The sequence below is a fragment of the Saccoglossus kowalevskii genome, chromosome 12 (assembly GCF_978046115.1).
Source record: "Saccoglossus kowalevskii chromosome 12, keSacKowa6.1, whole genome shotgun sequence".
Classification (NCBI taxonomy): Eukaryota; Metazoa; Hemichordata; class Enteropneusta; family Harrimaniidae; genus Saccoglossus; species Saccoglossus kowalevskii.
Window position 1 is genome coordinate 17,095,526 of NC_140652.1, and position 18,475 is coordinate 17,114,000.

Here is an 18,475-nt window from a genome sequence, read left to right on the forward strand (position 1 = left end):
CTATCTTTAAAACAACAGAAAATAACACATGATACCGATAATCAAATTTGAGTTTGAAGTCCGAAAGTACTCGCGTAATTTCCGATTTCGGAAATAGAACGTCCTTGAGCGCAATAAAATCACGCGTAGAACGCCGACCGAACCAGACACTAGCAGCGTAAACTCATAGCAATTTTGCGCAATTTTGGGCCCAGTTTGTTCTTACAAGTTTTCTAAGTTTCATTTATCATTATTTAGTAAACAGGTCCCTGAAACGGTTTAATATATCCGTAAAATATGCGGCAATCGACGATTGACTTCGAAACGTTCAAAATTTTGAACAAACTTCCGGCACACCTTGCGTGATATGCGTCAGATTGTTGTAGAAAGGACGTAGACCTGCAGCGTCAACGGCCCACACCCACCATTAATATGGTAAGCAGGCAGATTTCGATAGCTGAGGGTCCCATCTAACTAATTAAACATGATGTGCAAAAATCCCTAAGTGGGGGGATGGTTTCGGTTGTTGGGCCCAAGTCTATATAAAGTGTGCAAAATGAATCATCGGCAACTGATTCAGTGTAAAAGAGGCCGGGCACTGACACCATTATGGCACCATTTTGACTCTGGGTGACAGTAATTGCAAATCGATTATAGCATTTATACCAAATTCACCATACATTATTTCGATGAAAAAACTAGTTGCTTCGGGTCAAATTGTATGTTTCGAGAGCGATTGAAAAAAAAGACATTTTGATAAAGAATATTTTCTTCCTTCATAAGCAATATATTTATGCACACATTAAACGATATACAACTTTACATGAAACAGAAAAACAGGACTTCCCTGCATATCGAAATATTCAGAGCAAATCAGAAGATGCATTTCTCGTAAAATTTTCGACTCGTATGTTTTCACTATATTAACTGATCACTAGCGTTCATCACGTCGATTAAACACATAATTATATAATTGATGTTATATATTCTTTGTCTGTGAAGCGACGGCATATACCGGATTACAATTGTTAACAGTCTCCAAGCATTTTGTCTTTCCACGGAAAACAAGCTGAAAAGGAGAAGAGAAAGTATTCAATAAATTGAGGAGACATAATTGATACATTTGAGCGTGTACTACAAGATGAACAAAATGTTTAATTTTACAAAACATTTTTACTATACTTCAGTAGTTCATTGAAAAAAACGTGCGCACGAATCAGTTTATTTTTCAATGATTTATGTTCGCCTACCCCAGAATTTCACAATATATGGGTATTGCTTTAAAAGCAAACGAGTAATTCAATTTTTATTTTTATTTTGTGCGTTTTTTGTGCGTCATTACGATGAACGCCATATTGAACAAAAAAACTTTTTTTGCATATTTCTGGACCAGAAAGGTGATTTCCATTCAGGGGGTCCACTAGATGATATTATTAGCTGAATTCAACTTGTGGATATTCCACTAATGCGACATCAGTGATAATGGTATATTCATGAAAAATTATTCTAGAGGACAGTGTAATAAATCCCGTTAGAATTAATTTGTTTTTTCCGCATTTTAGATCGGTTGAGTGGACTTACCCAGTAATGTTAATAAAGCATTAGTTGAAAACATTCTATAACCATCGAGAAACTAAAATGTAAAACTGAAATGTATCTATGATGTTTGGAAAATGCGTTATCAAAATAAATATTCTATTTTTTCAAATTAGAACAATTCGAATATATCTGGTAGTTTAGCTGAAACGCATGAGCGATATGAAGTCGGTTGTATTTTGAACGTCATTTCACATTTGTTAGCGATTTTCTTTTCACAAATTGCAAAAAGTTCTGGTTTAAACTAAATCGGAAAATGTGTGATGGTCCTTAACCACTTCATCAGCATTACAGACACCAACTATGAACAACACACAAAACGTAAAAACAATAAAGTACTTCATTGTAAACTTCTGTACAAGTCGACTATTCAAGGAAAACTCTAGCTGGTTATCGATGTTTGAATGGTGATAACTTAGTAATGTGTATCTTATATTGGTTTAGAGTTGACGAATGAATCAATGGTTTTTAATCGTTTTACGGTGTATCATAACCAGAGGTTGTAGTAACGCACATCCGAATGATGACAATTGTATTATATGAAGATATTTGTATTTCAACACCTAGAATTGATATTATGGTTGTATTCACTTTTGTTTCAATTCAGTTCATTCTTCACTGTTAAAAAATTCACTGAAATATTGTATGTATGTATGGGTAATAGCGTATAATTAATCACGCAGCTTTACAAATCAAATACAAATGCGTTATAAAGATGACGTGAGGGTGTGTGTTGATGTATCTTTTCCGTGACTTCCTGTCATAGCCAATTATTGTCGGATGTACAGTATCAAGCTTCAATTCAGTTTCTGTATGTAAAGTATTCACATTACCCCTATATTAATTATTCAGGAATATCATTAATTATATGCGTTTCCCTGGAACAAATGAAGTGTGATTTACTTGTGAAGATTCAAAACGTGCATGGCGATTTGTGAACAATTGGAGGTGGTTAGCATGAGAAAGTAGTTTAGTTATAAATGACAAACAAATGAGGTTCTACAATGATGTCTCAACACTTGAGAATGAGCGATGATTTGGAAACGAATGGATCATTGCATTATAATTCGGAAAGTAACACATGTATTTCTTAATACAACTGAATGAGAACAGTATAATTTAATACAATTACGATCTTTCATGTCAGAAATCAGTACTTTCCCAGCTGCTCCTCTTGAAGCCAGTAGAGGATAAATAAGGAGAAATACAATCTGTGGTAACACATGGTTAACACATGGATTAAAATCTACAATATATTCAAGTGTACTTTAGTCAAAACAAATAAAAATCTATATTTTATTCAATTTCACATGTATGTTATAATTGATATACTACATAGAATTATTATTGTCAAGAGAACAATAAATGGAATAAACATTCAATCATAGCTCTTAATAATTTATTACATTATTTGTGAATGCATTAGAGGTTCATTTGAATTAGTAATGCCATTTTTCTTTATGTCAGTTTATAGGACTGTCAGAATATGTCGTGAACGAATGGTAGTGGGGCGTAATTAATAGCGCATTTAAACACGCTACAAAGACATACAGGTGTGTGTTTTATTCAATAATGTGCATGTATCCTGTCATATTCGCCAATATATATATGAACGCGTGCCAAACTTGTTCAAGAGAGAAGGGGTCACGTTGAAGATAGTCATAACTAGTTACCAATATAGATCATATTACCCGTACTCGGTTGACTAAAATAACAATGATATACATGTTGACATATGTAAGCTTGTGCATAGCTGTGGTCACCATAGACATATATACTTAAATATTAAATTATTTTCTTAAGCTGATATTAGTAACTTGATTAATTTATGTATGGGTGCGGCTGTAAAATACCGACAGTTTTAGAAAATGTCATTATTGGTTCCTGTCGGACGTACCCGGTTTCGCTTTCCTCAATCGTCCGAATATTCCTGGGTCGATCATGGTTGACGTCGATGCAAGAACAAGACATCAAGTTTAACTTACTGTACGTCACATAAAAGTAGTAAATATTAAGGTGAAAGCTATGTTTTTTTTCCGCAGACAAAGGTATAATGTTGTGTAAGTTTGTTTGTCACATTCATTTGTGAAAGTATTGTTTATATATTCAACCTCAGCATTTCATCAGGTATTTTACAGACATGTTTAAGCATGCCAAAGTTATTCCATTACACAAGAGCGGATCCCAGGACTTGTGTAATTTTCGTCCAATTTCGCTTCTCCCAATAATCTCAAAAATCTTTGAAAAACACGTGCATGATCACTTATACCATTATTTGAATAGTCATGATTTAACTTCTAAATCGCAGTCAGGTTTTCGGAAATCACATTCTTGCCATACAGCTATGATTAAGCTATGCGATGCATTACTTAGCAATATGGATGATGGCTTATTGTGTGGTTTGCTTTTCATTGATTTAAGCAAGGCGTTTGATATAGTAGATAAACAGGTATTATTAAATAAGCTCTCAATTTATGGCATTTCTTCAATCTCCCTTGTTTGGTTTAATTCTTATTTATCTGACAGGAAGCAAGTTGTGTATTTGATGGGTAAACAGTCGGATGCTGTCAATATTCGACATGGCGTACCACAGGGTTCGATTTTAGGACCATTATTATTTCCTCTATTTATTAATGACCTACCATTATTTCTTGAAAACAGTTCCATTGATATGTATGCGGACGATAAAACTCTGTTATCATCTGGACCAAGTATCAATGTAGTCACAAAGTGCATTAATCATGATGTTTGGCCAATTTTGCGTTGGGTTAATTGCAATTACATGTCAACCAACACATCTAAATCAAAATCTATGCTTGTTGGATCCCGTCAAAGGCTAAATAATATTGGTGAAGTTTTTCTGGTTAACTTCAATGGTGAAATAATTAAAACAGTCAGTTTCGAAAAGTCGCTCGGGGTGGTTTTAGATAAAACTTTATCATGGGATCATCATGTTGATATGCTTTGTAAAAAGCTTAGCCAAAGAATTGATGTTCTTATGAGAGTTCGAAGCTTCTTACCTATTTCCGTCAGAAGAACATTGTATTTTTCATTTATTCAGTCGTTATTGGACTATTGCTGTATAGTATGGGGAAATACAAGTCAATCAAATTTATGTCGGGTGTATAAGCTTCAGAAAAGGGCAGTCCGTGTGATTTCCTCTGACAACTTTAGCCAATCGTCGTTTGAACTGTTCAAAAAAACATAGTATTTTGCCTATCGATTACCGAATTTCATATTTTCTAGGTATCATAATGTATATGGCAATCATTGGCTTGGTGCCTTTATATATAAGCGAAATGTTCAGTTCTATCTCCTAAACACACAGGTATAGTACACGTTCCTCTCTTAAAAATAATTTACGCATTACTAAAAGGAAAACATCCATGGGTCAGAGGACGTTTCAGTATAGAGGGGTAACCCTATGGAATAACTTGCCAGTCCATATCAGAAATTCAGCCTCTTTAGGCATTTTTAAGAAAACTTACAAAATTCATCTTAGTGAAAAATTTGTTGTAAATGGCTCAAGCCTATTGTGTGTATATTGTGTTTTTTGTCCCTACAGAGGGCCCAATGAAAATAACTTTATTGTATATTGGCCTACCCTCTTTAAATAAAGTGTTAAATAAATAAATAAATAAAAAATAAATAAATTATTATGAGTCCTATTTTCTAAAATAGACCTACCCCGCCTGACAAAGCTTTGCTGACATAATGTGGCGGTCATTCGAAAATGTCGATGGACGGACGAAACTGAACACGTTAGTCCTCGTTTTAGATACGTCCGACGGAAATTAATAATGACATTTCTACGACTGTGTCTGGTGAATCATCCATCCATAAATGAATTAAATCTGTTAAATAATATCAACATAAAACCTGAACGAAACACTTTCTTCTATGAAAAGTTATTTTTCATCATGTTTGCATTTGTCATACAGCCAAACACACAGAGGTAAAGATGACATTATTGAAACAGTATTTTTGAAAATTAATGCACTTCAATCAAATTGTAATATACACCATCGGGTCGCTGTCTTTGTAATGCATTTGTATTTGATTTGTAAAGATGTGTGAATTATACCTCATTAACCATTCATACATTCATCACATTATCGGACAATGTCCTATAAACCGACATAAAGTAAAATATAAAATTCAAATAATATTTAGAAAGAAATTTCAGAAGAATAATACATTGACGTGCGTAACTATGAATAAAATAATCATTTTGCCTTGTCAATAACAAACGTTTTTATGCAGTATGTCAATGGTGACGTAAATGTGAATTTAAATGGTGTTCATATTTTTGGAGTTTAAAGTGAATTATATTATTTTTCTCCTGGATTTTAATTGAACATACATTAACTACAGTGAAATGTTATTTATTCTGTGTTACTTTATAATGGCGACAAAAGAGAGAGGTAACTTGTCTAATTCTTTACGTACGTGAGACTATCCCATCTCTGTTGTATTAGCAAAGTCTGTGTTCTTCGGGAAATTATTATGCGTCAGACTACTTCTTAACTCAGCATAAAAAGCTGAATAAATTAATTTATATATTGCAAATTTGTGAACAAAAAACAAAACAAACAGTTAAGTAACATTTTAGTGGTACAAGGACAAAGCCCTAAAAATAGGAACAGTTTGGAGTGATGTCTTCACTTTATAATGATAGGGGCGATGATAAGCTTCATTGATTGTCCTTCGGGTAGAAGGTAAGAGTCTAGTATGAAAGGGTAATCCACGTTTTTTAGGTCGAATACTGAAATACGTCCAGACTCGGCCGAGAAACGGTTGATGACGTGTTGATTTGTGATGTTGTTCTATGAAAAAAAAAATGTGCTGTTATTTGTTACAATATAGGTTTATATGTAATTATGTCATTTCTTTGTCAAACATCAACCAGTATGGCCAAGCATTCCCGAAAGATAGCAATAGGCGGAGGAACGGACCCCCAAATACAAGTTGTCGATGTGACTGACGGGGAATAATAATGCTACAACTGCATCCTAGGATTTCCAGACGTACTGAGACAGAAATGAACTAAGCCATTTTATTAACATTAACAACAACAACAACAACAACTGATGTTTCAAAAAGTTAGATGACTTTTCATCAGGTAGAAAGTTGACTTTCAAATAAATGTATACAATAATAGTTAAACACCGTGTTGACCAAATCTCTTTACATATATCAATTTGAGTATCTGCGTTATTTAAGTAACATTTTACCGGCATTTAATATTGACTCTAACTAGATACTTATACTTCTGCTTTGTATAGGGGGATTTTTTTTTGTTTATCTTGACTATCGGCGTTATTTAAATAATCAACATTTTAACACTGCTTTTAACTTGAAGTAACTACACGCGAATAATTCTGTCTGCTAAGAGGGAAATTTTTTTTAACTTTGTTTTTCTCACCAGGAAAACCACCGTGTGTTCGCTTTGAAGAAGAGTTTTGACAAGTTTGGCGATGAAGGTAATCACTGTTGGCCCATTGCTCCGTTCGATACAGTCGTTATTGGATAGCATGTGGTGTAGCTACTCCAACAATAGACCCTCAACTATCTCCTTATGGTGAAAACTGCCTATTTCATTTTCTCCGTACACTCTCTTACCTTTCATAAAACATACACTACAATTTAGGCCATTTCCGTAAACTTAATTAGTAAACTGAAGGACAGGGAAATCTGGAGTGTCATTAATGCCTTAGATACACACAAACTAAACTAAAGCTTGATACTATACATCCAAGCAATAATTGGATATGACAGGAAGACGTGGAAAAAACATTTTTCGTCAACACACACCCTCACGTCACCGTCTTTATAACGCATTTGTATTTGATTTGTAAAGGCGCGTGATTAATTATACGCTATTACCCATTCATACATTCACACATGTATTCACCAAAACCAAACTGTATCCCATAAACTGAATTGAAACATAAGTAAATGAGACAACAAGATCAATTTAAGTCATTGAAAGATGAATATCTTCATAATAATAATAAAAAAAAACATTGTCACCTGTCAGTTTGCGTTAATTACAATTTTTGGTTATGATACACCGGAAAACAATTGAAAACCATTGATTCATTCGCCAACTCTAAACCTATATAAGATACACATTACTGAGTTATCACCATTCAAACATCGATAACCAGCTAGAGTTTTCCTTGAATAGTCGACTTGTACAGAAGTTTACAATGAAGTACTTTATTGTTTTTACGTTTTGTGTGTTGTTTATAGTTGGTTTTTGTTACGCCGACGAAGACGACTTGAAGGTAAGCGAAATACAGGTATCGTAGAACGAAATAGGTTGGATGTAAAGTGATTTTATCCCACTTTTAGTCCACTTCAAAAAACATGTTAGCAATTGTTACATGCACTAGACGATGAATAGACGATGTCACATGAGTGACCCTAGATTATAAGATAAACTCGTAGAGTAATTTTCATTTGTTTTTCGCCTGGAAAGAAATAAAACTACTACAATCGTTTAATTAATCTTTTGATATCCTGTATTTGCATAAGTCAATTTCGCATACTCTATATGCCAAAAACTAACGGCAATTTTGATTGCATAGTCAAGACATCCCATAGCGTCCTTGATCATTTGCATAACCGATCGCCGTTCACGAAAAAAATATATATAAATATATTTATTTTTGTAGCCATTGCTATATTTACAGTTTAGTGACGCATTGATTATATAATTACTAAATTTAAAATCATTTTTTCTCAAATTTTTCAAAGTTGAGGATGTGGAATTTGAAGTATGTGCGGCTTTATGTCATATACGTTTTTACCTGATATTTTAAAATACCGGAAATCGCGGACTATCGTGTACTAATTTAAACAACAACAAAAACAAGCACGGTGCAAATTTAACATTGCATTGATTTCACAAGTGACATTGAATATTTCAACTTTTAATATACCTATTAACATTTTGTGAATCCAAAGTACGACTTTATGAAATAAACTAGTTTTACGATTTTATTACTCAATTATTGAAAATTGTTATTTACTCACAACTAGTGTCACTAAAATTCTGGGGTATTCAGCCTACCCATAATCGAAAATAGCACTTTCCAAAATGGTCGAATGCAAGTTCCACAATCCGTGGCATATGGTGGCAATTCGTTTATTCTCTTGTACAATGCGTTAACGAACTTGAGAATAAGGGAAAAGTGTCAAATACCAAATGTTGAAAACGGTGCACAGGTTTTCTAAAACATCAATATTTTGCTGTTTTATTTAGTACAACAAAACAAAACATTACACTTTTGAAATTAATGCCCTCCCCCTCCCCAATGAAGTGCATCTGGTGGCTATTCGTTTATTTGATTTTCATCACAACAATAGAATTATAAGAGATGATGGCAATGACACCCATAGTGTTCAACCTGGAAATGAAATTTGGAAATTTGTTTTCAATTTTCAATTATCAATTTCACAGCAGGTCTGTTATAAAAAGTTCGTGCAGACCACAATTACGCCGATAGAAACAATATAAGCGTGGGAAAAGGAAACAGACGTTTTATGTTTTTGTTAAAAGTTGAAACTTGTCATTGAGACTACGCCTACCAATGATTGCAAAGCGTATTTCCACGAAGTTGCATGCTGTAGCGTGTAGCCAGCATGGGAAATTGAAAGCGATGTCCCATTCTTTTGTCAGTATAAACAGGCGGGAATGTGATCGAGACTTGTGCATGCGGCAGACGGCCATAGCGGGTCGATGTTTACAAACAAGCGTCTACACATGAGATTTTGCGATTTTAACGTATGTGGTTATCCGTCGCTTAGAACTAAATTCCCGTGACGACCCCCCCCCCGTCATTGCGAGAATAATTTATTGGGCAATTTTCATCGCTGTTTTGCTAACACAATTGCTATACAGTATTTCTTATCATTTACTAGTACTCAAGCTAAAACAAAATATTGCAATAATGTATCCATATCCCTGGAGCAAGATGCCACAATTGCACACACCCTGGTACGACAAATCTAATGCAAACGCACCCGGCAAAATTAGTTAGACTCTCCTGAATCGTATGAAAAGATTACCTCTACAACATATATACATTTTCTTGTTCAGGATTGTATCATAGTTTAGTTTGTGTTGTTGAGCTGTTTTCACCAACTCTTGGACTAGCGTTCCACAAGCAGCTCCCACATAGAACCCCTAAGGAATACGTGGTACACTGGTGCGTTTCTTCGCAACGTCGAACGTTTTGTGACGTGGCCCTTACCTCCCCCCCCCCCGCAATTATAGTATGAGCCAATAATATTATTTTCTACACTACTGGATAATTAGCATAAAACAGACGGTTTTTTCCAGCGCTTACTTTGTATCCGGGCGTCTTTGTGGTTTGGACGAACTTTCCATAACAGTCTAGAAATCAAATAAACGAATGGCCATTAATTTCAAAAGTCTAAATGTATGTTTTGTTGTACTAAATATTGGTGTATTTGAAAACCTGTGCATCGTTTTCAACATTTGCAATTTTTAACTTTGCCCTAAAATGAATTTCGTTAACGCATTATACAATAGATTAAACGAATGGCTACACCATAGATTTCCCACCATAGGAGAGCGACAGTAATTCTGATATTAAGAATATTACAGTTTCATGAAAACAAAACTATTTCACAGTTTATATATACATCACATCTATGGAGTGCCTAAAATGGCGTCGGTCACTAAATACTAATTAAATTTGTTACTACCCGGTGCGTAGAATTAATTCGAAAATTAAATTTCACTTATCTAGGCCATTGCCACTGAAACAAACGCACACTACCGAAAAGTATCTTGATTGACTTTTCTAGTTTTCACAGCAGACCCTCTCAGAGGCGTAGGTGACTATTTGCTCGTTCAGGTTTAAAAGACAATCGATCAGCCCAACTTGGATCAGTGATGTAGAATGCCAGATTCAAAAATTCCCTGCATTCTTTTAATATTTGGTGACGAATTCCATTACTTTTATTATAGACCGACTTAATAGAGGACTTCGAAGAATATCTAAGGGCACGTGACGCCGCCAGGACAGAGAATGCGAAACCACCGAGCAAGAGAGGCGAGTATCGACTGATTGGCCATTCAGACGCATGTGACCCGTTTATTATATGATCATTGGACAACTCATTTTATATCCACACACACATATGTATTTTGTGAAATTGTAGGATTGTGTATCAGAGAACAAACCGACATCGAGATAGAAATTCACATTTGTATCCTTCGACTGAAAACAAAACCTTTATCAAAGAAATACTGAGCTATTAAAGAATCGTCGTGAGAAATATATTATCTCAATATTCCTTCCATCTAGCCTTACTTACGTGAATTTAAAATTTCTCCTCAATTTATTGACTACTTTCTCTTGCTCTTGCTCTAGGTTGCTTTTTCTGGAAGGGTAGTTGGATCGGAAGCTGTTAACAATCTTCGAGTCGTGGATGTCTGGTATACGCCGTATCTTCACAGTCTACACATATGCAATGACGGTATAACCATAGTAATGTTATAATCTATCCAGTCTACGAAATAATAGACGACCCGACATTCAATTTTACAAGAAATGGATCTTCTGATATCTTTCGTGCATTTCGATATGCACCGATGTCATGCTTTTTATGTTTCACGTAAAGTTGTATGTCTTTTATGTATTGTGTGCATAAATATTTTACTTATTATGCAAGATAGTATTCGTTATCAAATTGTCTTTTTTTCATTCACGGATTGTATAAAACATGTACAAAATATTACAGAATGCCACCAACACACGATTTTTGTTCGTATTTGCGTATCTCGAAATCAGAAGTTGGATTTTCTATTTACGTTTCTAAATGCCCGTGCCCAGTTGACACACCGCCAATTGGGACATGTGTCACTAAATCTGACGTCCATGATTTAATTGTGCACGCTTGAGTATAAGTCGAGATCATTACAAAAATGATGAAATTGAATTGTGAAAATGCTTCTCCGTAAATAGATCGGCCCATAGTAATGAACGTAAATTGTATCGCCTAATTCTGTATTTTGGTTAATAGTTTGATTATATCTGTGTTTTATTATACATGGAATACATGTACTTGTAATTTCATTTTACCAATTGATCCAAGATGTGGCGGCACCATCCCTTGCGCCATTACTAAGGGGTCCGGGCATGTTCCTCCGAAAAAAAAATAATCTTGACCTTCTGAAACGCTATTTCCTGCATTTTGAGAGGAAAATTTGGCTGACCCAAAGTGTTTCAGCTTGATTGGGGGCGACCGCCTTCCCCTATTGTTATTCAAACCACTGTTCGTGGCCGTTGATCAGCTGTTTTGTACAGTGTGTACTCTTCAGTTTCTATCTGCAGAATAAGCGACAGTTCGCAAAAGTAGAATGTGAATAAAAACAATCTAGCGCATCACATTTTGGAATGTTAGTAGCTTTATTAGACTTTAACCATTATATTGATCATTTGCATATATTCAAATTGTAGACATTATTTGATTCGCGACTGGTCAACAAAGGTACATTTCTTGTTAAAAATATATGAGTGTTTACGGAGTGACGTTTTGTTTTCTCGTCTCGTATGCTATTGAGATAAAAGAAAAGATTAAAGTTGCTACATGGCTTCATTATTACATATAGATTGGTAGAGACCTGTAGGATAAACAGGTAAATACATGGCAATCCGGGCGTGGTGTGGTGGTCAGCGTATCAGCCTCGCAACAAGCTTTAGGGGGCTTGGGGGGGGGGTTAACGCATATCCAGCTCTTCACTCGGCGGTTTTAAACAAACGTACACTCTGCACATCCACCAAATATGTGATGAGCATGAGATTGTGGGACAAACAATTCTCAACGATCGTGGGAATTCTCTTTCAAACTACGGTGAGTAAGATGTTCTACCCACATCTCGTTAAAGTGCGCACCAGAGACGACAAGTTCGACGTCGTTAGATTAGATGGGAGGAGTCTCAAATTAATGGACGTATGTTTCACTCCCCGTCACCGGACCCGCTGAATGTACGAGTGTCAAACAGACATAAATCAGGTACTCTAATTTTAATCAGTTTGCGTATTAACTAGTAAGGACAGATAATATATTCAGTTGACGTACCATGCACAAGATCGGGTAATGACGATGTCTAATATGCTGCCTACCCGGCTGCCGTGACAAACTCCATGGCGATTCTTATTGCCGAGGCCTCTACGTTTTTTGAAGGCGAGACATCCATTTTAAAAATTATAATACTTCCAAAGGATTCTGTAGTTGTTAATGATATCAATAACAAAATCGTGTCTGTCTAGTAAGTCTCTGTTCGCATTACCCGCAGTGTGGCATTCGCTACTTCTGTTTTTCAACGTTGCTCGTTTTGCTTCGACGATGCCTGCTCACAGTCTCGTATGATTCGCATCGCGTTATTGGACAGTATTCTGCGCGTTCCCGGCGAATTTTGTTGATATTATCAAATCAGAGAACGTTGACATGTTCATGTTTCCATGCACAATTTGGGGTCGTTTCAATATCCCATTGGTGTTCTTACACTTTTTCTTGATGTAATATCATTTACAACGACGCGAGTGATTTTATGTTTGTAAGAAGCTTGTCGCGGTTTGTGTTTTTGTTAGTGCAAATTTTCCATGTCCATAACAACTGTTATTTGTTTTCCCCAACATAATACGTATTGTAATATAATATGGTAGCTGTAGAATAATCACTGATCCGGCCATAAAACAACGACTTACGATGACAAGATGTAACTTGTACAGGGACGGACTGATTAGAGTTCATCAGTTTCTGAATGAATAATCATCAACTAGATCATCTGTGTGGGTTCTGTTATGATAGACAAAATACCACAATAGAACTATTTTTGTCCCAGTCCGTAGCCACCTTTGAACGTGTATGTCACACGTGTATGTCACTTACGGCTTGACCATTGTTGAAAATTTTCAGATCAAGATATTCGACGTTGGTTCTCGAATAATCATACGTAAGTTTGTATGTTTGATATACAACACTGAATAATGTCAAGTCGCTAACGATATAAATCATAAATATATATTTAATACGTAACCAGGCGTAAATATGTAGTGTTGATTTCAAGTGTGGGTGATGTCGTTAATATCTCGAGCGGGCAGGCGATCCCATGATCAACCACGTGCCTGTGTGTTATTTTTTTGTTACTGAATTGTATTGTTTTAATCCCAAGTCTGTATTACACGCGGCAATCCACCAATCAATACACAAATATATCAAACACTGTCATGAGGCAACTCATGGGACAACGCATGCACTACTCGTTGTATTTCCTCGTGAATTGCATCGTGTAAACCTGCCTTTCACATTTAGTAATAATTCGACATTATTATTGACTATAGGATTTGATTTTGTTTTCTTTTATATAACCGATGTGTTTTGCTTCAGTGTGTGTTACACTTTTATTCATTCTGTCAATATAAATTCTGTGGTATATTTGGGGCAATACTTTCCATTCCAGGGTCTTACTTCATGATTCTTTGATAGTATATATTTGTACGTGTCGTAATCGACAATATGTACCTATCGTCTCAATTTCTTTTTTGGTATTTTTCAAAATGTTTCATAGCTTGTTAAAAGGCCGATTGTCGACGTGAAATACATTGGTTGTTTACACGAAATTCATCGCTGTATTTAGTGAATACCATCACGGTGATATTCACACTGTTTATCACATACGAAGAAGTCGAAAATTCGGCGTTGAAATGCCGGGGGAGATAACTGCACAGCATAATGCAGAGTAATTTCACATGACATGTTTAAAAAAATACTTTCCCGTACGCTGATTTATGTCAACTGTGTTAAATCACAGACAAGTCATGATTATTGGCGGGATTCAGAGAATGTCTTCAAACTTTCAATACTCGTATTTTCACAGTGTTTGCGAGTTAGATTTTAAAGCGACAATAGCTGTGACTATCGATCTTTTCCCCCGATCTTTGTTTCTAATAAAACTTTTCCGGTGTCATCAGAATCAATTTTTAACGCCGGTCACCGAAAAATTGGCACTGAAAGTATATCATATTCGCTCAATACTGACGTTGTATATTAATTAACTTGCAAATATAAAAGATGGCCGAGGGGTTGCATCCAGGTGTTCAAAAAGCGTTATCTATTGAAATTATGATCGAAGACGACAACTTACCGGAGTCTCTAAGGGATATCATGTCAAATACGTCGTCATCTTCAGAGGCTAAGCCTCTATCAGACGGCCCCTCACTGATGGTTTTACGTGTTACGTACCATAATTGTGTGCGTTGTGCATTATAATTTTTTACGGTTCTCATTAAGTGGCCAATTTCAATCGCATTTTATGTGATATAGCCTTGTGCAAGGTCACTTTGGACCATATTGATGTGGCCATCTCTATCTGGTTATATTTAAACAAATAAATCCTTTCACTCGGACTCTCTTTGGATATATGAGATTTCCTCATAATAAAACATTTGATATCGGCCCAGTTTATATTCTAGATTAATACTGAATCATATCGCTGACCAGACAAATTTTCAGTGTAGAACATTGACCCGTTTAGTGCCCTGCAACGTGATAAGATCATCGAATGCACCAGATAGCTTAAATTGTGTTCTTGTTACAACATTTACACCAGAGCGAGTGTAACATACAACACACACCATTGTCTGATAAAAAAATTAAACCAAAGATATATGTGCTGATTTATTTTGAGTTTCCATGACAACCTCAATCTAGAAACGAAGATAATGTCAAATTTAAAACATAAATATGAACAGACTGAAACATTGTCTAAAGATAAAGATAATCTAGGAAATTTTAGTTATTGCTTCGAAATGTCCGTGAGACTACCAGACTGTATACTTCAAATGAATCTATGTAATAGATGGGTGTGAAAAAAACACCAACAACATATACACTAAAACTTATAATATGCAGTATCCTACAATAATTTATTCAAAAACAAATCATAGATAGCCTAAAGAGAAATCAAAGTGAAACACGATCTCATTTTACGTACACTTCAAACCTCTTTCGATAATAAACTAGATAATGTTATTGTACATTAAAGGTGTCCCACAATACAAAAGTCGAGCGCCCTCAATGTATTTAAGTTTTTTGTTTGTTTGTTTTTTATTTCGCTGGTGACGTCACTTATTTATTACAATACACGTACCTATGATTTATATACGTTGATCATTATAACACTGAATAAAAATAAAGAGGAAAATGTTGTTGTTCGAAGAATGATAACAAATCAACAAGTTAATTCAATAAGAGCGCTCGATAAGATCCATAAAGCCTTGCACTACGAAATAAGCACAGAACGTATATTAGAATCTCGGATAAATAACGAGGACAATTGTTATAGGCGTCCAGTTTAATTTGGACATTCATACGAAAGAAAGAGAGACGGGCATCGTCGGCATATTTCTGCAATTGTTTCCATGATGCAGCAAAACGCGTTTCATAATCGAATTCAGGTTTCAATCAGCGACACCACCATTTCCAACGGACACAACCTACAAAAAAAAGTTCGTGTTAAATACTTGGAGCGTTAAAGACGTCACGTACATCACACTCTTGTAAACAAACAACGTATTTGATTGTTTTAAGCTATAATCACTGTTACATATCTATAGCGCTGTAGTCGCCACGTAGCATCGTTACACAGCCCCACAATAAGTCAACAATCAAGTTACCTCGCTGTTGCAATGTTTACAAACAAAACAAACCCAGTGTTGTCTAGCCCAGACTCCAACATTCTATACATGTTTCGATTTGGAAATTATTGTTTCTGATAATGAGCTAAATCGAAAAAAAAACAGTGCGATGACATTCGAAAAATACGAAGAAGGCGCCATGAGAAGAACACGAGTACTGCACAGAGAAACAGTTTTATCCTAAAAAGTTGAAAACCTAAACGAGGAAGAAATTAGTTCTCTTTTAACCGATAGATGGATATGGCGCATTGCTCCAAGAGTTCCATGTGCAGTATCGGGTCAGAATCTATAAAATTTCCTGAGCGGCAAAATAGTCGATATCGTCAATAACATCGGGTTCGCTGCAGGCAACAAGCAGTTCAAAACATTTGAATCGGAGAGACAAAAATAAACCACCAGCCTGAAATTGAATCACAGGACTTTAAAGGGCGGTAGTCGTCGCGCTGCGTCCTGTCCGATATGAGACTCATAGCAACGTATACAACGCGTCTAAAATACATTGTTTATTTACATGAAATTCGAATACGCGCTACGCGACGACCACCGCGCTTTAATACACAGCTACACTCAAGACGTCAATACTCTACAATAGGTGGTGAACACACTGTCCCCTCTCTAGCTTAATAATATTAATTGTGATGTCGATTTGAGCTGTGAATATATCTAAAGTAACAGTTGACACAGAGTTCTTGCATTTTTATAAAAGTATTTCCTAGTTATATAATAATGAAAACGGTGAGAAAGGTTATCAAATATTCTTTGACATTGATAAAGGTTTTTCCTAGTGATATTAAAAAAATAATAAAATAGTTGCCTTGCAGTTTCGGTCAATATTTATTTTTAATGATTCGATACGAGCTTTGTATCAACAACGACATAAACATTAAAAACGTGGAATAGGTTTATAATGAGAATATACGCTACCACAGTTTCACGTTGCAAACCAATAATTACACACATACCTCTTTTACGCAGTGGGCTATCTTCTTCTGATGATCTGTCCATTGTGTTTAAATATTCTTCGAAATCCCGCAGCAATTCATTCTATAACGAAAGTACTTTTGATTAAAGTGGCATTCAGTCTTCGTAATGCTGTCAAAACTTACTATGTAAAGTTTATTGAGATGTATTTGTGCTCGTGAAAATGCGTCTGGCGTACTGGTCAGTGATTTGGACAATACATCAATAATGACCAAGTACTACGGTGTCTCGGCGAATTCTGAATCTACAGTTTGCCAATATGTTTATGAGCAGTTAAAAAAATAAAGGCTTATTTATACAATGATTAAAACAAAAACAACAGTTATTCTTCAGCTTTTCAAGGCATGAACGAATAATACACTGTAACACTACACTGTTTTGCCTCGCACCATCGGCGTTCTTGTGAGAAAAATCAACACTGATCATTATGTGCAATTTGTCTACATTTCCAAAGAGTCCAAGTTGTCCATGGAAAACACGCCAAACGTATAATAACGAAATAATTTTATTGCACAATGACTCAGGACACAAGAATTCATCTCTTGCAGAAAAGTTCAAATACGATTATTAAGTACCGAATGTTGGAAACTTTCGAGATGGATCACATGCCGTGACCCCTCTTACGAGTTTTTTAAAGTCTAAATTGCGAACACAAAGCGGTTTATCTCCATCCGACAAAAACAAAACGAACAAACAAACCGTAACTTACACTAGTGTCGAACCGGTCAGCGGAACACGTAGCAATCACAAACAATGCACAAAGTGTCAATATAACCAAGTACTTCATCGTCATATTCCAGGAGCACCCTAAAACCGTGGCCAATAGTCGATGAAAATTAAATAAACTATGCAACATGTATTCGTTATATAATTGTCACCGAGAATATACGTTTCCGGTGGACAGTCCGATATTTTAATTGACGCCATTAAGCAGAGGCAAGACTCAGATTACAGAAATATTCAATTGTTATTGGTTTCCAAATTGTGTTTTTTTTTCTTTTCGAGATGTCACGATCGCTGGGTTCAGCTCAACATTTTGAATATATGCGTTAATTAAAGTTGTACGATGTAATTCAAATTAACCCAAACTATCGCAGTACTCAGGTAATAACGTGCTAGGATCGATAAGCTCTTTCACAAATAATTAGGCACTCTGTATGAGTGATGCCTGAAATTAT

The 18,475-nt window shown here is 35.5% G+C and overlaps 2 long non-coding RNA genes across 2 annotated transcripts; one reads left to right on the forward strand and one right to left on the reverse strand.

Annotated features, from left to right (window-relative positions):
- Positions 1-7,730: 7,730 nt before the first annotated feature.
- LOC144349950 (uncharacterized) lies at positions 7,731-11,289 on the forward strand. The gene is made up of 3 exons (XR_013420100.2): positions 7,731-7,865; positions 10,580-10,664; positions 10,986-11,289. It is a non-coding gene; the product is annotated as an uncharacterized LOC144349950 (long non-coding RNA).
- Positions 11,290-15,284: 3,995 nt separating this feature from the next.
- Positions 15,285-18,125, reverse strand: LOC146735581 (uncharacterized). Its single transcript, XR_014931120.1, has 3 exons — positions 18,007-18,125; positions 17,279-17,360; positions 15,285-16,115 (listed from the first exon to the last, which is right to left on the reverse strand). It is a non-coding gene; the product is annotated as an uncharacterized LOC146735581 (long non-coding RNA).
- Between the last annotated feature and the right edge of the window lie 350 nt (positions 18,126-18,475).